We start from the raw sequence: 23,467 nt of genomic DNA, 5'->3' as shown, positions 1-23,467 counted from the left end.
GGGGGATGCACTGATCGCTGGTCTGGGAAGATCCCACAGGCTGCAGAGCAACTAAGCCCCCATCTCACAACTACTGAACCCCAAGTGCCTAGAGCCCATGCTCCACAACGAGAGAGGCCACCGCAGGGAGAAACCCGTGCACCTCAACGGGAGCAGCTCTCACTCGCCGCGACTAGAGAAAAGCAACGAAGACCCAGCGCAGCCACAAAAAAGAAATAACTTTAAAAGTCACTTACAGAACATCAAATTTCTCACTAAGCAAAACAAAAACAAAATTAGAGTTCGAACCCCAAACTTGAGATCTAATTTTCTCCAGAAAAAAAAAAAAAGGTTTGAAGCTCCCTGCCTTAAAAAGATGGAGAAGGCAATGGCACCCCACTCCAGTACTCTCGCCTGGAAAATCCCATGGGTGGAGGAGCCTGGTGGGCTGTAGTTCATGGGGTCGCTAAGAGTCGGACATGACTGAGTGACTTCACTTTCGCTTTTCACTTTCATGCATTGGAGAAGGAAATGGCAACCCACTCCAGTGTTCTTGCCTGGAGAATCCCAGGGACAGGGGAGCCTGGTGGGCTGCCGTCTATGGGGTCGCACAGGGTCGGACACGACTGAAGCGATTTAGCAGCAGCAGCAGCAGCAGCCTTAAAAAGACAATTATGAGAGGGCCAGTGGTCAATCCAAGTCAGCTGAGTCTCCAGAGCCTGCCCCACCTTGGTCAATAGTCTGTGCTTTCAGGACTTCTCCCCTTTTAATGTGGACGAGCAGAAACATCGAGCGAAACACACAGCAGGACCAGACAGCAGGAAGCAGGCAGCGCCCAATCCGACCTTCTCATGTGACGGGACAAAGCTCCTCGGAAAGTCCCTGGCGTGGTCCTGGCACCATGATAGCAGCGTGAGTGAGTCCTTACTGCTGCAGTCAACAGGGTGACAAATGACAGCAAGTGGTCGGATCTCTGAGTAGAAGCCGCGGCTCCCCGGGGCCCGCGGGGGTTGCTGTGTTCGGTGCTGGCCGCCAGGAATCTGCTCGCCGTCGTCAAGGCAGACAGTCCACCTATTCATCCTTCATCCTGATGCGTAACGGTGGAATCCTGAAGCTCACACTCTCAGAGGAGCTGCAGAAATGGACCCAGGCATCCAACATGGGTTTTTTTTAAGTTCTATTATCAAACCACAAGATTTGTAGTCGTATTTCATTGTCAGAGTTTTTTTTTAAAAAAAGCCAGTCCCCAAATCATGACATCCGATTCTTTCTATTAGGACCTGATTCCTTGCTGTGTTTTTTTTTTTTTTTTCGCTTGCTGATTTTGAGCAAATTCCAGAGACATCGTGACCATCAAGTTTCTGTGATAAAGGAGACACTGTTCCTGAGTGTCTCACGAGGAGAGTCTGCTTATCCTAGGCAGCACAGTTTTATTTTGAATCATATATGTTTTGGTTATTTTTTTCCAAAATACATTACACACTTCTCAGTCCTCCTAAGACCTGATTTTTTACATAACAGTGACACACGCAGCATAATGTTCACCAGTCTCATCAGGGTTATGCGTGCAGTTCAGTGGTGATCACACACATTCACACTCGTGTGAGACCATCACCCTTGCCCGCAGGACTATCGTGAACATAAGAGAAACTTGCTTTGATAAAGACTCAGCATCGCCCATAAACCTCCAGCGCTGTGAGCGCTGTAACATTACTCATGGAGGGAGAGGGGACAAATGAAGTGTTTGTGCAGTTTATGCTACATGTTAGCTGACCTCGGGCCCCTGAGGTTTTGGGGTCGTGAGATGGTTTTTATTGCTCCCGTTTCTGTTATTCTGTCTTCTCCCATCAGGGGGTAACAACCATTTTCTCTGCTTTCAGGACACTTTTCTGTGACGCCCACTCTTTCCTAGTCTACTGCAGGAAAAGTCAGCGGTCAGACTCTCTAAAATGTGCTTAACTGAGAGTCCGGCCGTGGGGAAAACTTTCCCTTGAGTTAGGGTCAAAATAGCCTGTGAACGGACCTCACGACGTGCGTTTTCTTTGGAAAACATTTCTGCTTCTTCCAGATTCTTCCCTGCGTCTTAGGTGGTGGTGACTGACGCGCGTCTGGCCTGTGGAGAAGGGGGCTCATGCTTGCGGCTCTTCGTTGTCCGGAGCCCCCTTAACATCAAAAGGCAGCGGTAACATCTGGAAGCCTGGTCCCCACTGGGAAAACAACAGAGAAAATTAAATTAGGGAGACAAAAATTTAAGCAAACTCCCTTTCAGGTTCCTATCATTTCCTGCCATAGAAAAAAAAGAGATTCTTTCTTTATTTGCTCTCAATTTGTCTTGACCATATCGTTTTTACTCACGAAATTATCCCTCCTAAGTGTAGCCAGCAGAGAAATAAACTCAGAACCTAGACCTCAAGGGCAACCTTGGAGGGTCAATCAGGTTGCACATCCTTCTCCCCTTTCCACCCAGTACCTGCGGGCAGAGTGGGCAGGCTGGCGTTTTCTCTGAGAGCATCTGCCATGGGGACGTTACCGAGGGGTTTTAATTAAGTCACTGGTTCTCAGTTTGGGGCAGTTTTGCCCTCGTGGGACATTTGGCAGGGAATGGAAACAGCTGTGATTTTCACAACTGGGGGAGTGTGAGAATCGAGCAGGCAGATGCCAGGGAGGCTGCTTAACAGCCTCCAAAACCAGGAGCCCCCCAGGTGTGGACTCCTCAGCCCCTGCGTCAGCAGCGCTGAGGTGGGAAACCAGAGCTGAGGTGCAAGGACGACAGAGGAGACGGATGCTGCAGGCGGGGCCACAGAGGACCTCGGTGACTACTCGGGGGCCCGGGACCGGAAGAGTTCCTGCGAATGGATTTTTTAAGCCAGAGGACTTGCTTTTGGGGGTTTGAGCCTATAAAATGTAAACGATCCTTGTTGAATTGAGGCTTCAAAGTTGAGCTGAGCATTCTGAGAATTGTTGTATATATTACAACCATTTCATATAAAAATATGTGTTTATATATATTAAGTATAAGTGGGTTCTATATCTATATGTATATATATATATATATATGTACATAATTACTTACACACACACACACACACACTATTGGTTCCATTTCTCTGATGAACCCTGATAATCATTCACTAACTAGTTTGTAAGAAGAGAATTTGAAGACAGTCTAAATTTCCAACATCAAGAGCCAATATAACGGAATACAAAATATTTATTAAAAGGAACAATTAAGTTTATGCCTTGAACAGCTCTTGAAAACCAAATGTTGAATATACAAAGTGGTCCTAACAATGCACACAACAGGACGTCACTTGTATAAATTTTGAAAATACATAAATCAACCCTATGCCTTTATTACGGAAAACAGCGGTGCAATGAGTCTCTAAACCAGTGTCCCACAAGGGACCGTGGCGAGTTAGTCAGAGCTGTGTCCTCTAAGGAGGGAGGGGCGGGGCGGCAGGGATGTGGAGAAGAAGTGGGGTCCAGAAGGAACCCAAGGATTCCAGTTTCCTTGGTGAAACTTGGTTGTTTCATAAAAAATGTCTGCAGCATGAGGGACAAGATGTCTGCTCTTTGCAGACGGTGGTCGTCGTAGGTAGGATCATGGTTCCTCCCAACATGCGTCCACAAGGAGTCCATGACGGAGGCATCGTTTGGGAAGAGTCTGTGCAGAGGTAACCAAGCAGCGATCCCAGGCGAGATCGCCCTGGATTCGGGTGAGCTCCAGGTCTGACGACAGCTCCTTTTCATCACGGACTTCCATTCCACTTCCACAGTTCTGGGCCTGTTATTCCCAAATATGTTCCTAAACTCGTGAGAGAAGAGCTAACCTTCACATTTCTTCAAGGTGCCTTCATCAAATGTGAAAGTTAGAGCTTGTCCTTCTTGAAGTGGTTGCAAACCTCTGATTTTGGCATCGGAATATGGTCTTCAAACCACCCCACCCGCCCTCGGGCCCTCATTTCTTCAGTGTGGCAGCCTTGAAACCTTATTGCTCCCTGGCAGGGCCGCAGGGGAAACGGCCAGGATCCCCACTCATCCTTGGGAGGAGAGCTGCCCTGTGAGCCGGCCAGCCTGCACTTGGATAAGAGATCGGCTTTTGTTGCATTAGGAGACCCAGGGGCTTGTTTGTTATGCAGCAGGACCCATTTTCCTGACTGATACAAGTCCCCATGCAGCTGTCTCATTATTCATTCTTCTGACCTCCTTGAACATCAGCATTTACAAACCTGCCAGAGAAATTCTCTAAGTGACTACGGCTCAGTCTGTTCTCCTTCAGATCACGAAACCATTCGTAAACAAGCACTAAAGTCACTTTATGATCTCTTCCACTGGGATTTCACAAATACCATCTCATAGCCAACATTTTACCTCCCTCATCTGACTCAGAAAAACACATTGTAATCAGAACACCTTTTGCACAATAAGGAAAACAAAGGCGCCTTCACATCTGGTGCTGGCTTCCAAACGCGGGCGGGCGCTGGGCTCTGAGTCCCAGCCAGCACAGGCTGCTCGCTCATAGGCTCCTCTGAGAGGGAGGCCCCGTGCTGGTGCGAGGTGTGTGCACACCTGTGTGTGTGTCTGCTGAGTCTAACTCCTCCTACCCCCAAACCGCACCTTCCTGTAGACCTCTCCCACACAAGCCTCCGCTAGCGATAGTGACTTGACTCAGGGACACACTGAAGGGACGCCGAGCACAGGCTCCAAGTTACAGAGGCCTGGGGGCAGACCCTAGCCCTTCTCAGCTGTGCGCCCACCCAAGCGACAGAAAATGGACCATCATGTCACCTCGTGGCATTTCTAGGGAATATTGAAAGTGCTTCCTGGAGGGCCTGGCTGGAGGGAAATCCCCACAGTCAAGGCAGATGAGGGTGGACGTGGTTCTCATTTTCCAGGACCCGTCCCCAGAATCCTGTCCCGAGAGGCAGATCACACCCCCTCTCGGAAGCCGGTCAGAGCCCCCAGATGCTCCCAGCAGCCTTGCCCCAGTGGGCGGGGTGGGGGGGGGCAGACACGGGAGTGAGGCTTCCTGCAGCCAGGGAGGCCCTTCCCCCTATGGAAACCCCAAGCCCACCCCACTGGGCAAACCTGAAGACCAAAGAGCCAGACACTTCTGGTTGATGAGATATGTTGCAATCGGTTTTCAAGAAGGAGAAACCTGTGTATTGACAAGTTCATCTTGAAATGAATGCAGCAGTGAATTGAATGCAGCAAATGAATGCAGTCTTCATGGAGAATCACTGAAATGTTCCTGGTTGCTGATGGCTGATGACATTTCAGATGATTTTTCAGACTATATTTTATAAAAGCAATAATGTTGTGTGCACAAAACAAATGAGATATGTTTTCTTATTTCTTCTTATTTTGTATTTACGGAAATAAGGAGGAAGTGCCCCAAGTTTTGAGTCTAGACCCAATGTCCAATGCCAGCTCTGCCACCAGCAGCCAAGGCCCCAAGTGACCCCGTGTCTCCAGGGGCCTCGTGTCCACATCTCAGCACGGAGACGGCAGTGTTTACCTCCTGGGAAGGTCTGACGCTTCACGTGCATAACTTCCAGCCACACAGCTAGAATAGGACTCGGTGAAGAGTCAATTTTTTAAAAAATTCTAACACTCCCAACAACCGGGCTTCCCTGTGGTTCAGCTGATAAAGAATCCGCCTGCAACGCAGGAGACTCAGGTTCAATCTCTGGATTGGGAAGATCCCCTAGAGAAGGGAAACGCTACCCACTCCAGTATTCTTGCCTGGAGAATCCCATGGACAGAGGAGCCTGGCGGGCTACAACCCATGGGGTCGCAAAGAGTAGGACACAACTGAGTCACTTTCACTTCCAAAACAACCTGCTGGGGAAAGTCACTTTTCAAAGAAGGTACTTACTGGACACTGATCAGCCCCAGCAAAGTCGGAGAAGGCCGTGTTCCTTCTGCTTCTCCTCCACGGCCTCCATGTCACCAGGGGTTGGGGGAGGTGGGAAGACTTAGCTGTGGACCCCAGAAGGCGGTGTCGCATCTCCGTCCGGGTGTGGCTCTCTCGGCCACACTGACGAGCAGCCCAGAGCGGGCGTGTGAAGCCGCAGCGACTGTGCAGCCCCCGCCAGTGCGAGCCCACCCTAGCCCACCCGCCCCACGCCGAGCGGCCTGGCTCCAGCCTGTCTCCACTGGAACCCAGCACCCAGCTCCTCTCTGCGGGGCTCCTTAGACACGGTGGGTCAGAGAGGCCCCTGTGCCTCACCACGGGCACCGTCCACGTTTGCTCTCTGCTTCCTCCTCCCCTGGCCCGGCACCTTCCGCTTGCGGCCGTCCGTCTCTTTCCAGAAGTTGGCAGGTCAGCTGGAGGCCAGTCCTCACCAGCTCTTCCGTCTTTCCCATCGTCAGGTTAGACGTCCCATGAGGGCCAGGGATCCGCACTCTGCTCATCAATAACGTCCTCAGCAAATCCGTCCATGTCCTCCCGGCTCCCCTCGCTCCTCCACTCAGTCAGGGCAGCCCGGGCTCCAGCCTCCCCGTCTTCCCACCTCCTCCTCCCGGGAGCTCAAGCTTTCCCTCCCTGTTTGAGTTGATGAAAGAAGCAAGTTTCCTGTGCGCAGTTTATCATCCCCCAATCAAATGTGCACAGGCCATGGCCGCGGGTACCGCGCTCGGCCACTCTCCACCGCTTGTCGGACAGGCTCCCCAGGAGTGACCAGCAGGGTCTCCTCCTCTCTCCCGCGCTCCGCGAGTGGCTACCAGCAGAGAAGAGACCGCAGGAGACCCCTGGGCCCGGGTCTTCACAGTAGCCCCGCTCCCGCCTGGAGGTGGGGAGGAGGGCAGACAGGCCCCGAGCTCTGGACGCTCCTCCTCTCGGCCAGCGGGAAGGCCTGCGGGATGCAGGCGAACCCTTCGGAGGTTCTGTGCGGCCATGCCCGCCCGCGTCTCCGCTTTGTTCAGGAAGCAGCACGGTGCCCCTAAGGGACCTGGGAGCCGAGGGGCCTTCGCTCTAGCTCCCAGACGTGTCTCGTTGGCCACGTAATCTTGACCATCGGGCCTTCAGGGTCCTCCTCTGTAAAGCAGTGATGACAACGGCTGTTACGCTAGACTGCTGGGAGAACTGCTTAGCACAACTCAGGGCACGCGGTCTGATGGGGGGCGGGGCTTAGAGCACGGGGTCTGATGGGCGGGGGCTCAGGGCATGTGGGTGCCCGCACCACTGGAGGTCACCCCCCCGACCCGTGTCGTCGGACCGCCAGCTCGCAGCCCACGGTTCCACTTGGCCTCCCACAGTCGTGCTGTTTTCATCAAGCTTCTGTATTTTCGTTTGCATCCCATCAACGTGCTCCCCTCTGGCTCGCACAGTCATGACTTAGAACTGGATTTATAAGTTTTCGGCTGCTGTTACAAAGCTCCACCTGTAATGACCGCCCTGTTCAGAGCACTGTCCCCAGAGGCAGGGTCCCTGGTGTCCCCAGCTCCCCGGCCCGCTCAGGGTCTCGACTGCAGCAGTTCCCTAAACCATGAGGAGCGTGTTTGGCTCCCTGCAGACTGAACCAAGCGCCTGGAGCCAGCCCAACTCTGGATGGAACACAAAGGCTGAACCGGGCCCAGCAGGTCCCAGCTGCAATGTTTCGATTGCTCACCACCGAAAGAACTCTTGCCTCTATCTTTTACGGGAACAGATTTGCGCGTGTGCCCACTGGAGGGACTGCCTTCCGTGCTAGCTGGGACACGGGTGGCCCCGGGGCTGACCCCTCCTCTGCTGGCCGGGGCCTTGGCCGCTGGGCCCTTTGGGTCAGCAGATTTCTTTCCAGATGTCCACCTGCGCGCGTCCGTCAGACCACCTTACGCCTTGCCGGGGTCGCTCCCCTTGCTGGGTAATGCTTCTGCGAGCCTTCTCCAAAGCAGCTGCGGCCAGGGAATCTGCGGAGGAATGGCGCTTTATAAATCAAAAAATAATAACGGAGCGCAGGCTGAGCACCGGAGGCTGCACATGCCTGGGCGACCTCGCCGGCCGGGGCGCCGCGGGCGCTGGTGAATGACCACAGTGCCACCTGGTGGCTGAGCTGAGCTAGCGCCCCAGGATGCATGCGAACCAGTGTTACCACCACAATCCCAGAGAAAACATAACCCCGCAATCCAAAGAGTTCCCCCGGAAGCCTTCAAGCTGGGAAGAAGAATAGGATAAAAATCTCATTTTTTAAGACTTTGAATTTATTTATTTCTTTGGTCCCCATATAGTAAGCTGAATTTCTGAGTAGCTCTTTTTAGTGAGAGCTCACTAAAGAATAGACTTCTTTAGGGCATTTTATAACGTTGCTTTTCATAAGCAAAATATTTAAGACGCTGCTATCTCTGTTAACAAGAACGACCAAAAATGCTTATGAAACTCGAAAAGGAATGAAAGCTTGTGCTTCCTTTGTGTTACGTAAAAATGCCGGGTTTTAAGTTTAATTATTCAGACTGAGGACTTCCTGTCTAAACTCAGAACTCAGGTTCTTTCTGAGCCAGAAACCTGGCTTCTGCCCCCATCCACACATCCGTGAGAAAGGCATGCGTGACCCTGGATGTGTAAGCCAAGCTTGAAGAAGTCTGCCTCTAACAGAGCGTTTCATTAAAGTTCCAGCCTCTCGCTGTAAGTGTCTCCAGTCTAGACTGAGGAAAAAGCCGTGGCATATCTGGAAATCAGGGTGGGGTATGGCAGCTCAAGGAGGCGTGCTCCTTCTGGAATTTTCCACTCCCTCGACTGTTTCTTCATAACTGGAAGAGCCTTACCACTTCCCGCTCTACCGCATTGCTGTGTGAGAAAGATTCATACAATGGATTTTTACAAAGCTCTTTGAGCTTCTTTCAAGGGAACAGCCTCGTAAAAGTAACCAGTAAAGGAGAAAAAAACCCGACTGACACTTAGGTATGATGGTTCCAAAGAGGACGTGCTCTAAACATTATGGATCAAACCCACCTTAAAAGCAATGGGTGTGAACTCCAGGGAGACGTGGAAGTGGCCTTGCGCGTGCATTCTCTGCTGCTTACACGCCTGCTGAATAGAAACGTTGGTGTGAACCATGTGACATTTTCCAACAGAGCCAGAAGTGCCACGGTCAGGAAAAGTAAAACCCAAACAAACGGGAGTAATAGGCAAAGGCCCGAACGGCGGGAACCGAGTGCTCGCCCCTCCTCGAATCCGCGAGAAACTGGCCAGAGCCCCCTGTACAGAGGACGAGCAGCCGCCGTGGGCGCAGGGCGGCGTGAGCGCGTTCGGGGGTGGAAACCAGCTTCTCCACCTCGAGGCCGCCTCGTCCCCGGGTGGAGAGCTGCTTTCTTCTTCTGCTTCCCTGCTGGCTCAGATGGTAACCGGTCCGCCTGCCAATGCAGGAGACCCGGCTTCAATCCCTGGGTCAGGAAGATCCCCTGGAGGAGGGCATGGCAACCCACTCAGTGTTCTCGCCTGGAGAATCCCACGGACAGAGGGCTATAGTCCATGAGGTCACAGGGTCAGACACTGAGCGACTAACACAACAACAGAAAACTTACCATCTTAAGCACTTAACACGCACAGGTCAGTGGTGCTAAGACCAGTCACGTAGTGGTACAGCCATCACCACCGTCTCCAGAGCTCTTCTTGCAAAACTGAGACTCTCTCCCATTAAAAATTCACTCCACCTTCTCCCTTAGCCCCTGGAAACCACTTTCTGTCTCTATGAATCTGCTCTAGGGAGCTCGTACAAGTGGAATCATGCAGAGCTTTTTCTTCTGTGGCTGGCTTATTTCACTGAGGATGTTCTCAGCGTTCCTCCATGCTGCAGCACGTGTCGGAACCTCCTTCCTTTCTGAGACTGGACCGTGATCCACTGTGTGGATGGACCACGTCTTGTTCACCCATCGTCCACCGACAGGTGGGTGCTCCCCCCTTTCAGCTGCCGTGAATGCTGTGGGTGCTGCTGCCGTGAGCGGGGCGCCTGCTTTGCGTCCTGCTTCTCACTCTTTCGGCACACACGCAGAATGAAATTGCTGGTCATGGAGTAACTCCACGTCTAAGGTTTCAGGAACAGCTGTGCTGTTTCCCTCACAGCTGCCCATGCCGCACCCCCACCAACAGGGCACCGGGGCCAGCAGGGCACCCCGGCTCCGCTTTCCTGCCAGCGTCGCTTCTCTGTTTCTTTGACGGAGGCTCTGACGGGTTTGAGCTGACACAGTGCCTTCCTCTGATCAGGGAGACCCTCACACGCCCTGCCTGGGGGCTTTGTGCAGGGTGATCTTCTCGCAGTGTCTCGGAGGAGGACGTGCTGTACTGGACATGGCGGTCAGGTTTCCTCTGCGTGGCCTTGTGACGGGCCTGTTTCTTCTGCTCCTCCCGCCCCCCACAAAGGACCTTGGGAGCTGGAGGAGGGGGGACGTCCCCCAGGACTTGGGGACCCTGGGGGCCGTGTGACTAATGCCCGGGTGGCATCCAGAGGTCAGCAGCGGCCAGGCTGGACCTTCTGTGGCCTTGCAAAGCCCCTGCACCCCACGCACATCAGCCTTGAAGGCCAGTGGCCGCCAGGCTGGGGGAACTGTGCAGATTATAAAGGAATGAGACCGAGACACAAATGACCCGGGGGGAGGCGGTGTGGCTCCACCAGGCCTGGGAGTGAGCGCCACGGACGGTCGCCCCAGTGGAACCGGTTTGTGCCCGGCAGGATCTGCTCACGCACAGTTGGTGTACGAAGTGGTCACTGTGAGACAGTTGTTCTCAACCAGCCATTGTTCTCACTGGCCTTTTATTTACCCTTGAAACGATTTTATTGTAGGGAGCCGGGAATTATAACCCCAGACTTGCTGTGGTTGGAAGACATGCACAGCTTCCCAGGAAAGCTTAATTGGTCTGCCTGTCTCGGTGTTTGAGTGTTTAAGACAAGATAAAAATAATCTGGAGGGAACATCTCTATTTTCACATCTCAGCACTCATCTCAGTCCCTCAGTCTCCTACTGAAAAGTCTAATGCTCTCTGCAAAGAGTCAGAAAGATGAACAACCCTCGGTTATGGGCCCATTTTAAAGGGTGGTAAGTGGGGACACTGGGGAACCAAGGACCCCACAGTAGTGGGGACTATCCTCGTAGGGAAGGAATGGAATTGCAAAGGTGGGCAGAGCTTCCCCAGCTAAAAACCGTAAGGGTAGACTCAGTGGGACCACCCGGGGGATCAGCTGAGTCCTGTTTCCCAGTGAAAAACCCACGTCTTCATCCTTCCTACCGTGAGAATATTTCCTCGGATTTCACGGTCTAGCAGCTTCTGCTTGGACCCTGTTCCTTCTGCAGTGAGTGGTCCCCGACCTTGATACACGTGAGGAGCACTGAGGGTGTCTTGAAAACCTAAGGCAGATGCCCGTCGGGCGGGAGACCACCGCGGAGGGAAGGCACGCAGCACCCGGGAGCTCCGAGCAGAGCCGCAGGGACAGGCTGCGAGGAAACCGAGTCACTCGACCTCCTCCTCCCCGCGTCCGTGGGCGCACGTGAGCGTGAGCGGGAGTGCCCTGCGCAGGCGGTGATCCTGCTGGCGTGTGGCTTCACCGTGGTGTCTGTTTTCATCTGAGGGATCTTGAAAGCAGATCCTGAGACGTGAGCCTGGACACGGTTCGTTTACGGGGAGAGTCATCCCACGAAGGAGTGAGGGGTGGGGTGTGGGAGAGCCAGAGGCAGAGGAGTCCGTGGAGGCCTTGTTGCTGGGAACCAGCTGTGGGCGCGGGGTGGGGAGTGTGCCCCTGCTCCTCTCCGGGCTGAAGCGGGCGTCTCTCTCTGGTCCAGCTCCCCTGGGTTGAGGGTCCCTGGGGTTTTGCTCCAGGGCTGTGCCCACCTGGACGAGGTTACTTCCTGTGGCTCAGGAAGGGGTCCTGCACGTTGAAAGCCAGGGGAGGGCTGGTGCCCTTGCAGCCACCGTGAACCCAGGTGGCTTGAGGGTGCGGCTTCAGCTGCAGGTAGAGTCCAAGCGTGGACACCAGCAGGGAAAGTCTTTCTGGCCAAAGAGAACACAAATCCATCACCCTCTGAGATGCTACGAGGGCAGGGACCACCCGGGGGCACTTGGGGAGCCCGTCCGTGCTGCTCCAAGGCAGGAGGGTGAACGCAAGGACTTCCCACATTGTCACCCTCTGGTCCCAGGTCCCTGTCCCGGCGAGGGTCTCCCTGAGGCAGGAAGAATCAGAGCTGTGAGGCTGTTACCTTGCACCTCTCATCCCTAGACTTAAGCCGAATTGTTGCACAGACGTGAGAGAAGGTCTAACCGTGTCCAGTTCCTCCAGGCCAGGGGCGCACTTCCTGCCCGGGACCACAAGGGCCCCACGTCTACTGGAACCCAAGGTTCACAGGGAGAACCCACACCCCAGCCTCATTCCGGGGGCTGGTGGACCGGACGTGCACGAGTGTAACAGGAGCGCCGGGCGGCCGGACGCCTGCCGAAGGCCTGTGCGTCACCTGGGCTTTTTGAACTCCTCTCTGGAGACAGGGGACGACCAGCTGGTTTCTGCCATGTTTGAAACCTCAGCTGGATGCTCCCGGCCTGCTTTGCAGAGGCCCCTCCAGCCCAGAGTGCTGGAGAGGCGTCTCTGAGTCTCCACGGAGCTCGCGTCCTGGAACAAAACCCTTGTCCTCCCGACAGAGAAGAACCGGAGCCCCGAGCAGCGCAGAGGGGCCCAGAGGTGAGGGGATGGAGCACAGATAAGCCCTGAGCCACGGCCAGCTTTACTAACAGCAGTGCTCCTCTGCACCGGGACTCCCAGGGCCTGCTGAGCACTCTGGGTGATGGCGAGGCCGGCCTCGCCCAGAGCAGAGTCAAAATTTAATAAAAAACAAAAACCTGCGCTGATTTCAGCCGCTGCAGGGTGGCCGACGGACATGAACAAAGCTTCAGACTAGCAGGTAGAGTGAAGATGTAACGCACTGCTTCCTCATCGAATGAACAGATGGATCCTCAAACAGATGATGGGTCAGAGCTTCTAACACGTGCAGCCCGGAAACACGTTTCCCGGAAATGATTACCTGGTGAGCACTCACCTGGCCGCGCAGAAGGTGGGGGCATCCGGTGACCCCCCCACCAGACACATCCTCGTCTTCCACTTCAGGACAGATGCTACAAGGGAGTGCTCAGGGAGCTCCACCTGTGAGCACCCATGTGTGTCTGTGTGCATTTAAACAATTTTCCACCCTTAACCCAACTGTGCTCCGATGTTTGATGTATGAACTCATGATCATTTAACTTAACCTTTGTTAAAGGTTTGCTTGAGGGTGAAATCGTGTGTGTGTGTGTGTGTGTGTGTGTGTTCACAAACAATAGGACACAATACAGGCATAAGGAGAGCTTCACTTTGCCTGTTGGTGCCCGTGGGTGCGGGCTGACCGTGTGCCCACAGCCAGCGCAGGGCCATCTCACAAGCTGAGGCAGTTTCTCCCAGGAAGCCCTCGGGAGAAGACGCGTTTCTCACAAGGGGGAGAATCGCAGTTTCTCGGATTTGTAGCTCTCACCCGGCTTCTTCCCTGCCCCGTGACTGGGGGCCACCTCACCAGGCCATTGCTCGTCAGGGATCACCTGCCCATCTGTGCACAGGCTGTGGACGCAGTCAAGAGGGAAAGGGTTGCTTTGTGATTTGGGATCAGAAAGACCTTAGGATAAACCCATGTCCACGCTCACAGAGAATGACCTTCAGCCTCGCTGTGGAGGACGAAGCTTCCTGGTGTGAAAAATGGCATTATCGTAGGGCCAACACCTCACACAGGTTACCGTGGAGATGAAGTTAGAGAGTGAGGGCAAATCTTACACCCAGGATCCTGTACGAAACATCTGCTTAGTTAACGGGGATGAGCATGCACGTGGTACACCAGAGGGCTGACTTTTCAGGCAGGTAAACACCAATGCTTATGTTGACTGAGAGAAAAAAGCACAGTGAGAGTTAAGTTTCATCTGGGGCAAAATGCAGACTGTAGGCGGGAGGCGGCGTGTCAGATGACTCTGAGAGGCGGCTCTGCACAGGCGGGAGGTCCGTGTACACGCGGTCGTGCTGAGGGCAGTTCACGCAATCAAACACACGTTTTTGCAGACAGTTTCTGCCCGGCTTGTGAAGGTCACTGCTGGTCCCGAGGAGCAGACGTCACCATGGAAGATTTTAGTGCTTTTCTAGACACGAAGAGATGCAAGAATTGAGCTCATAAAATCTTCTCCTGGAAATCTCTAACTATCTAAAGACGTGTTCTGGCAGTTTTTCCCAGAGCACAGAGCGCCTCATTCCTGATCTCCACCCTGAACTCATTTCAGAGGGTGTTGAAGGTCAGTGGTCATGGCAGTTTGTGAATTAATCCTTGTAGAGGCAGATGGCAAGTGCCAGCCTTTTGTTGAAGCATGTTAGAACCTCACTTTTAATGACACAGCGACATGGCTCTTCCATGGGCTGCCTCCAGGGAGTGTAGTCATGAAGGGGTTCCTGGTTTTGTCTGCAAGGACACACGTTGAGAGGGCCCCACAGGCAGTGCTATCAGGAGACAGCTGGGTACTCCGCTTTATGATCCCACCTGGATGGCCTCCCCCTTGTATCACAGGCTTCCTCGGGCTGACAGCGAAATCATTCACACTGAGTGCCCGCATTACAAAAGAAGAAATATTTCAAATACACAGCCTATGTTTCCTCCTCAAAAAATTTTTTAAAAAGACCAAACTGAACTCAAAGTAAAGAAAAGAAAGGGAATATAAACGATAAGGATAGAAAGCAATTAAACAGAAAAGAGAGAATTAATAGAGAAGACCGATGGGGGGAAAGGGTTCGTTATTTGAGATGATCAATAAAATGGATAAACTTCAAACCAGATTCATCAGCAAGAGACGTTCATGCGGAGACCCGCTCAGGAATGTTCACAGCAACTTTATTTGTAAAAGCTAAAATTTGGATGTAACCCGAATGACCAACAGGTGAACATACAGAAAGGCTATTTTTAGCGTCAGAAAGTCCGTAACCGTCTGTACCTTTCTGAAGTGTGAAGTGTTAGTTGCTCAGTCGAGTCTGCCTCTTTGAGACCCCATGGACTTCAGTGCCCCAGGCTCCTCTGTCCATGGGATTTCCCAGGCAAGAATACTGGAGTGGGTTGCCGTTTCCTTCTCCAGGGGATCTTCCTCACCCAGAATTGAACCCAGGTCTCCTGCTTCACAGGCGGATTCTTTACCAGCTGAACCAGCAGGGAAGCCCCATATGCCCACCTAAGTCTAATTTTTGTTGCTAGCTGCCTCTTTAATGTTACCACATAGTAACTACCAGTAACTAATAAAGCGGCCGTTAAGTTTGTTGTTGTTCTTTAGCCACTAAGTCGTGTCTGACTCTTTCGTAATTTCATGGGCTGTAGCCTGCCAGGCTTCTCTGTCCGCAGGATTGCCCAGGCAAGAATACTAGAGTGGGTTACCATTTTCTTCTCCAGGGAATTTTTCCGATCAAATCCACACCTCCTGAAATGGCAGACGAGTCTTTACCACCAGGCCACCAGGGAAGCCAGACTTTGAAGTTACTGTGCAATAAAACTCCCGTATGAAGGCTAAACAGTAAACGCTGTTTGCTGCTTACTGTGACAAAATGGAAACCTTACTTTGCCGATACGGACAAGGCCTCCTCTTCTATTTTAAAGAGTATTATTCTGAAATTTCAAGTCCCAGTAGATTGTCACAACAGGAACCATCTTTACCCGATTTGCGGTGGCTCAGCAGTTAAAAAAAAAAAACAAACAAAAAAACTGTCTTCCAACGCAGGAGACTTGAGTTCAGCCCCTGGGTCAGGAAGATCCCTGGAGAAGGCAATGGCAACCCACCCCAGTGTTCTTGCCTGGAGAATCCCATGGACAGAGGAGCCCGGTGGCAGCAGTCTCTGAGGTCAAAAAAGAGTCAGACACAACTTAATGGCTAAACGATAACAACAAAGTAATATCGTGTGTGTTGAAATTCCTTAACCAAACATGTTTTAAGAAACAGGTGGATGTCGGACAAATTTCTAAGGTAGCACAGCTGGGACTGAATAGCTCCTGGGTGAGGCAGAAGCAACGTGAAAACTGCTGCAGGAAAAGCGATCAAAACCACAGCGTCCGACACCCGAGAAGTCAGCAGAAGGCGGTCTTGACAGAGTAGCAAAACTCCTGTCCCCTTGGAAAGCTGTGAGCTCACAAGAAAAGCCACTAACTGAATTGTGCAACAAGATTTGAGACAAATCGGAAATTTTTCAGTGAAAGCAGTTTCTAAAAACAATTTTTAAAGCATTTATAAAGGCTGACTGTACATTATCTTTTGAAAAAAACCCTAGGAAAACTTCATAATGTTTTAGAGTTCAATTTTATTAAACATATGGGCAAGTCTGAAATTATTCAGAATATTAAAATTGACTTGAGAATAATTAAAATTCAGAAAAACCTCAGGTGTGTGTCCAAGTTCTGGACAACATTAATATAGTATAAAAAGTTTCTGGGAAATTTACAGTGAACAGGTGTGTGATGTCATTGAGGGGGAAGGAGTTCAGACATTAATTAGCAGGAATTATGAATATCCTCGTTGGGTTGTTTTCCTTCAAGTTGAGCATATGCACAGGGGAAATAATTTTAAAATCATGAGGACACATGGCAAAGAAAATCTTGCTTATTCATAATATTCCGTACTTTTGCCATCAATCACTTAACAACGAGTGAGATTTGAGGGTGCCAAGCTCTGCAGGCGAGGCCCCATGCACCGGTAAGCATCTTTGTTGAGAAACGATTTGTCCCCGGCAACATCTGGGGACACAGACAAGCTCTCGGGGATGCCCGTGTTGGGAGCAAGAGCATAGAGTTACTGAAGGGGGGCTTCCAAACCCTCTCAACCCCTGATGGGTCTGGATCCAAGGTGGGGTGGGGTCGTCTGTTAGAGGGGATTGGGGAGGTGACCATGGGACCTCCCCTGGGACGCAAGTGAGGGAGACCGCCCCGTCCCCTCCCCGCAGGAGGACAGGGAGCAGCCAGAGCCCCCGGCCCCAGTGGGGGAACCCTCCTGGGAAAGGGCGGAACTGGACCCTGACCTGCTTGTGCTCATATTGGAGGCAGAAGAACACTGCGTCTCTCCTTGAAACACTTCTGACAGCAAGTGTGTAGGGCTTCCGCACACAACCGTCGTGACACTCGCCTGGAGTCAGCGCAGACCCCGGTTCCGGGCTCAGTCCCTCAGACCCCCCCACCCCTGGACAGGCTTCTGTCCAACTCGACTACAGATCACGGCTTCCCAAGACGCCTCCCTGAGCTTCCATCACCTGAGTTAATGCTTGGTTCACAGAACCCAGGGGCTCCCTTCACCTCCTACTCCCGGGGTGCTACAAAGGACATAGTGGAGGACACAGACAAGCGGCCAGAAGGGTGAGGCCTGGGCGGGTCCTGAGAGCAGGAGGCTCTGACCCCATGGAGTTGGGGTGCGCCCCCTCCAGCATGTTCATTAACCCAGAACCTCTCCAGGTCCCTATGTTCAGGGTTTTTAATAAAGGTTTCAGTACCCAAGGGTGACGGCCACCGGTGCTAGCTCTGTCCCAGCTCCTTCCCCCTCCCTGGGGGCGGGGGCGGTGGGGGCCAGGTGAGTGTGCCAGGCCCCCCCCAGTCCTGTGGTTGGGTCCTCAGACCACCAGCCTCATCCGCCCAGAATCACCTGAGGGCAACAGCTCAGCTGTGGACGCTCAGGAAATCCCGGGGCTTCTAGGAGCTCCCAGGCCAGGACCTGGGACCCGGGTCAGACACAGAGCTGTGGTTTGTGTCACGACATCACAGAGGCCCAGGAGGGCTCCTCCTCCGGGAAAGAGGTCAGAGGGCCTGGCCTGATGCCGGGTGGGGAAGCCTGAGTCTCGAGTGAGTAGCAGGGTGTCTCTGTGAACACAGGGTCCAATGCTCCCAGCAGGACCGTGCCAGCCAGTATGGGTGGGCAGCCACCCCTGGGGGGCTAGACTAGTGATGTTGGCCTGCCCCACGTCACCCTCAGACAACGGCTAGGCGGGCAGCCCTCACAGCAGCGTTCCAGCCGGGAAGGCGACTGGTGGCCCCGGGCTGGGCAGCCGTCTCCTCCTGAGTCCCTCAGCGGTAGGTCCTCTGGGGCGACGCACACCCCTCTGGGTCTAAGGAGTCGCCCAGAGCTGCAGGAAAGGCGAGCTGCCAGCGGCCTGCGTGACTTCTCCCGCGGTGCCGGCACCGGGGCTCTGTGTGTGTCAGTCTGTGTCTTTGAGCTAAAATTGGGGGAAACCTGCAGCTTGTGTCGGCTCCTTGCGTCCGAGCTGGGGGAGTAGCTTTCCCCGGGCTCCTGTGCATGGTCTCGGGCCCCTGCAGCTTGCGTCGGCTCCTTGCGTCCGAGCTGGGGGAGTAGTTTTCCCCGGGCTCCTGTGCATGGTCTCGGGCCCCTGTGCATGTAGCCTGGGTTCTTGCTATCAGCAGACGCCACACGCCATCCTCATCCAAAGGAGAGCACTTGCATCACGTCTGCCACATCCACAGATCAGCTCATTAACCAAAGGATAAACAAGGTCCGAGTTTATTCTTCAATACGACACGTACATATGACTGTTACACATCTTTATAAGGAAAAGGAGTACAGATGAACGGAACTACACCAGAAATAGAAAACGCACACGGTAAGCGTAGTCACGGCTTCGGGGCTCCGTGTTTATTTCTTGTCTGCGTGGAAAAACGTTGTCCAGAGGGCTCACCGGCACCTATGCGCCGGGATGACTGCAGAGCATGCGGGGCTCCACACGGCACACACGCCGCAGGGCTCTTCCGCCCCTTCGAGTGGGCAGCAGGGGAGTGAGAAGCCTTCACGCACGGTGAGACGGCCCACAGAGGGACCGCCAGGGATGACGCGCCTGCCTGAATCGGAGCTGGGAGGAGAAATACACCGACCCTCTGGGGTGAGAAGCTGTGAGCTTCACACAAGGCCCAGAAGTCGTTCTGGTTCAGGAAGTCCCGCCCACCAAGTGCAGCATCTCAGTCCTTTAGGACAGAAAGCAACTCGCATTTTGCAAACATAATTTTCATCTCAGAGAGGCTCTAGGGGAACATGGTGATACATAAGAAGCCGGACTTTGATTCCAATGTAAGAAAAAGAGAAAGAAGTAGAATATTTTAAAAGGTGGAGCAAAAGCAGAGGAGGGCACCGTGGCCAGTTTGAGAAGGGCGTGGGCACAGAGGAACGGCCTGAACCCAGGACGGAGTCTCCAGGGGAGAGAGCTGAGCTTGACCCCGCCTGCCCCTAGTTACGAGCTCACAGACCAGTTTCCAAGGGAGGCCCCTCAACTGGCCTGGAGTCCAGACCCAACAGGCTCAAGTCTAATACTGGCCCTCCCACAACCCAGAGGCTGGAGTCGGGGTCGTGGGAACAGAAGGACAAAAAACGAATGAAAGGAGAGTCTTGCTCGTTTCCCTCGTATAAAAATCCATGTTTGGTTCCAAAACAAGGACAAAATGCTGCTGTACTAATTTCCATAAAGATGGTGAAAACGTTAGTTCTCACAGATCTGAGACTACATCATATCAGAGTCGGCCTCGCATGACAAATCACGCCTATTTGCATCTTTGAGGAAAGAAAGCAAAAAAATGTCAAGTCAGACAGAAAGTGACTCCAGGCAACTCTACAGCGCCCAAAGACACGAGTCAGCCAACCTCAACCCGGAAGTGGTTTCCACGGTTAATCCAGGCGGGAGTCCGTGCCGGGGGGTGGGGGGGGTTTATGTCGTGAACAGCATGGTCCTTTTCTCCCTGGTTTCTAAGCAGCAGCAGACTCTGGGTCCCTGTCGGCTTCCTTCTCCCCAGGCTGGGGGACGTGCCCCACCCCCCTGTCACTTGAGTTCCTCCATTTGCTGGAGAAACAGCGATAGCCTAAAGGAGCGAGCAAGGCCACCGCGTCCACGGAGAGGAGGCGGAAGCCCAGCACAGCCTCTCGGCCCTGGTGACTTCTGGAGAAAAGGGGTCACGAGGACCCCGGTCCGGCCAGACTCTGCTTCTGGGTCCACACGCTCCTACGGTTTGATTCCTATGATGTGCAAACCCCATTTCCCGTAAGAATCATCGCATCCCGCAGCGACACGAGGGTGTGGACGGAGGGGACCACTGAGCAGGAGACGGGAACCCCCCATCTCGTGTAACTGGAGGGCAATCATCAGCTCTTCAGCACACTGTCCTTAGCGCCCTCAGAAAGCCCCCTGGACCCCGCCCTGGCACTCCCCAGCCAAGCGTGCAAATCTAACTATGCAGCCTAAGGAGAGCCGCTTTCAAAGCAGAGTCTCCTTTCTAAACCCTAAAGCCCACGCCCGCTGACTGCAGGGTCGTCAGTGGTGAATCTGGCAAGCAAGCACTCGTTCACTTGGCCCAAGCTGGGTCCTCCGCACGCAGTGGGACCGGATAAGGTGACCAGGACTGAGGAGACCCCAAGCCCAGCGGAAGGTCCTCCATGTGGGCCGGGGGGAGCCCACACCCGGGCCAGAACACACCCTCCACGAGGGACTTCCGATCAGACCCCTGTGTCCCGTTCAGCAGTTGAGCGGATGCAGCTCTCTGTGGGCTGAGCATGAAACCTGGACCACCTCGTGTTTTTCCAGACCCGATGAACACCAGCAGCTAAGGACAGAGTGGTGACATAACACGTCAGTCACAGGGCCTTGTGTGCGCATGTGTGTTTTAAGGAAACTAAATTAAACACGAAGCAGAATCACAGAACAGGAAGAGGAGAAGCCAGCCTTGGATGAGCGCGCAGGCCCAAAGGAGACAGAGACGCGTCGCACTGCACTACCGGTGAGCTGGAGAGAGGCCTGAACTAATTACGCGTCTCTTCTGTCTCCGCCTCCCCCGCCCCCGAAACACGTGGGCGGGTGAGGAGGATGCCCGGGTGGGATCAGAGAGGACGGTGAACTGTCAGCGCCTGTCAGAACCCCCTCACCCAGGGGCCCCCGGAGCTGTTCTCAGTTGGTTTCATCACTATCGAGACAACTGGAGCCTAGAGCGACTAAAGCTAAAAATAAAGACATTATTATAGCTGGTCTCAACACAACAGGTATTTGGAAGTGGAAAATGTGAGAGAGGCTTAAGAAGTAAGTGATGGGCGTGGCATCCACCGTCTCAGCTTCCTGGAGAAGCAACTCCTGTTTCTGCAGCAGGGCTCGGGTCCCCTGTTACATGTGAAGAAACGGCACTAGAGCTTGGGAGTGGAAGAGCTTCCAGCTGGAAATCAGGGTCACGTCCGAGTGGGGGTGCCCTGTGCCGGGCTGAGCCAAAGGGCCCCCACGTGGCGTGGCCACTGGTCCTCTCTACCCAGGTTGCTCGACAGGAAGCCCAGCACTGTCCCCTGAAGGACTCACCAGAGTCCTTCTCATTCCAGCTGCGTTGAGGGAAGCTCTCGGGACAGTTAACGTTACTCTCAAGGCCATGAATGGACAGACTAACCATGCACTGCCTCTCGAGGCCCGTGTTTCACGTGGATGACGGTTCCCTCGGAAGAGAGCAAAGTGCACGGTGACAACCTGTGTCCCTCAGCTGAAAGTAGACCAGCTGCTTGGAAGACTGCTGCTCTTGGAGGAGATGGCAGAACAAATGGAAGATAGGCTTTCTGATCCTGTTGCTCAGAATTCAAAGAAAGCGTATATTCCAGAAAGCAAATTACTCATCAGTTGGATTCACCGGATTTCAGTCAAATCAAAATAATAAAGTCCGAGAAACAAAGCGGTCAAGGGTTCACCGGACTTAGAACTTTTTCTGGCAACATACTCACCCCTTTGAAAGGAAATTCTCTCTCTAAATGTATCCAACTTTTTTTTTAACATATATCCACATTCTTTCTCATATTCTTTTCCATTATAATGAGCTGACTCATTGGAAAAGACCCTGTTGCTGGGAAAGACTGAGGGCAAGAAGAGAAGGGAGCAAAGCGACAGAGGATGAGATGGTTGGATGGCATCATCAACTTGATGGAAGTGAGTCTGAGCAAACTCTGGGAGATACTGAAGGACAGGGAGGCCTGGCGTGCTGTAGTCCACGGGGTCGCAAAGAGTCGGACACAACTGAGCGACCGAACAGCGATACATTCTTTTTCATAGTCTTTTCCATTATGGCCTGAAATGGCAACCCACTCCAGTATTCTTACCTGGAGAATCTCATGGACAGGGGAGCCTAGTGGGCTACAGTCCGTGGGGTCACAAAGAGTCAGACAGGACTGAGCGACCGAGCGTGAACACACACAGCGGTCTATCCTGAGATGCTGAGTACAGTCCCCCGGGCTGTGCAGTGGCACCTTGCTGTTTATCCATCCTATAGATAATAGTTTGCTGTTGCTTCCAACACATTTTAAACCCTCAGCTCAGTCTCCAGTATGACCACTCTAGTGATCTGAGGCATAGCAGAGACGAGGCCTGCTGGGCCCCAGCAACAAAGACAGAAAGCTTTAAGTTCAGGATGGCAGGGAACCATATTCTTGGGTGCTCCCGGCCGCAGGGTATGGCAGGGGCTGGGGTGGGCGCAGGCTTGCCTGCCTCCAGGGCTTCAACTCTCAGCACCCCCCGCCCCCAAGCCTGGCAGAGGTGCTCAGAGTTCAGAGTGGCACCCTCCCCTCCCCACCGCCCAGAGCCACCAGTCTCCGTAGGGGTCAAGGCATCAGAATTGCTGATTTTTCCAAAAATCTTCTCAAGGCAGCAGCAACCACAGCAGTTTTCCTGCAAAGCAAACAAAATATGACTCTTGTTAATTCAGCAAGGCTTTTAAAATTGTAATTAGTTGGTTGCGCCCCTTAGGAAAACCACAGATGACTTTTTATAATGTATGTGTGTCTGTGAGAAAAAAAAGGAACTCCTTGAAGGATCCACTGCTTACCAGAGCTGGGTGGGGTGTGTGTGTGTGTGTGTGTGCTCAGTTTATGCAAGATATTTTGGTACCACGCGCAGGATCGAAGGACAAGGCCTCTTTGTTTCGCCTGAAGCGCAGCCGGCTCCCACCCGCTGCCACCCTGCGTCCTGCCAGCTCCGTTGGCATCAAAGCGCAGCCGGGGACGCGCGTGGGACTCTCTGCATCTGTCTCAGCCACGTATGACCCATGTCCTCCCTGTAGACCCGAGGGCTTGGCCCCGGCGCGCGTCTCCCGGGCTGGCCACGGAGCAGCAGGAAGGAGAAACGAAACGCCACCTGGTTTGTTTTTAGAGCACTTCCTCAGCCCATCAAAAAACCTCTGACAAATTGCAGGAGATTTCTGTCCTCAATTTGCGTTGCGGGTTATGCCTTATTCATAAGGCTCTTTTTCCACAGGAATCATCTCCAACCACCAGATTTTAAAAATCAATATTATCTCAAAATTGGTTTTACTCATGTTATGTCTTGCCAAACTCCAAGCTCCTCCTGGCAGGAGAGATTGTGAAGCACGGTCTACTGCTTTTAGCACAGCATCCTTCTCAAGGAAGGCTGCCCCCAGTATTAATTTCTTAACCTTACATTTTAGTTTGAGAAAGAAAAAAAAAGTGAGAAAGCAAACCAGGAAGCACCTGCAT

The 23,467-nt window shown here is 53.1% G+C and overlaps 1 protein-coding gene and 1 long non-coding RNA gene across 7 annotated transcripts in view; both read right to left on the bottom strand.

Annotated features, from left to right (window-relative positions):
* Positions 1–726: 726 nt before the first annotated feature.
* LOC113881910 lies at positions 727–10,354 on the bottom strand. Of its 4 annotated transcripts, XR_003508210.1 has the most exons (5): positions 9,484–10,354; positions 8,912–8,989; positions 5,858–7,872; positions 2,003–2,186; positions 727–1,111 (listed from the first exon to the last, which is right to left on the bottom strand). It is a non-coding gene; the product is annotated as an uncharacterized LOC113881910 (long non-coding RNA). The 4 variants fall into 4 exon arrangements; XR_003508209.1 differs by lacking the exon at positions 727–1,111 and having other exon boundaries at positions 1,202–2,186; positions 9,484–10,349; XR_003508211.1 differs by lacking the exons at positions 727–1,111; positions 2,003–2,186 and having other exon boundaries at positions 5,639–7,872; positions 8,912–8,986; positions 9,484–10,348.
* A 12,026-nt stretch (positions 10,355–22,380) lies between these two features.
* Positions 22,381–23,467, bottom strand: part of MYLK4 (myosin light chain kinase family member 4) — a 68,557-nt gene continuing 67,470 nt past the window's right edge. For all 3 annotated transcript variants that reach the window (XM_027524905.1, XM_027524906.1, XM_027524907.1), the window contains one exon: positions 22,381–22,643. The gene's annotated coding sequence lies outside the window, so the exon portion shown is untranslated. The remainder of the gene's footprint in view (positions 22,644–23,467) is intronic.

The sequence above is a fragment of the Bos indicus x Bos taurus genome, chromosome 23, assembly GCF_003369695.1.
Source record: "Bos indicus x Bos taurus breed Angus x Brahman F1 hybrid chromosome 23, Bos_hybrid_MaternalHap_v2.0, whole genome shotgun sequence".
In the NCBI taxonomy this organism is placed as follows: Eukaryota; Metazoa; Chordata; class Mammalia; order Artiodactyla; family Bovidae; genus Bos; species Bos indicus x Bos taurus.
Note: the sequence above shows the minus strand (reverse complement) of the source record. Positions and strands in the feature narration are given on the sequence as shown.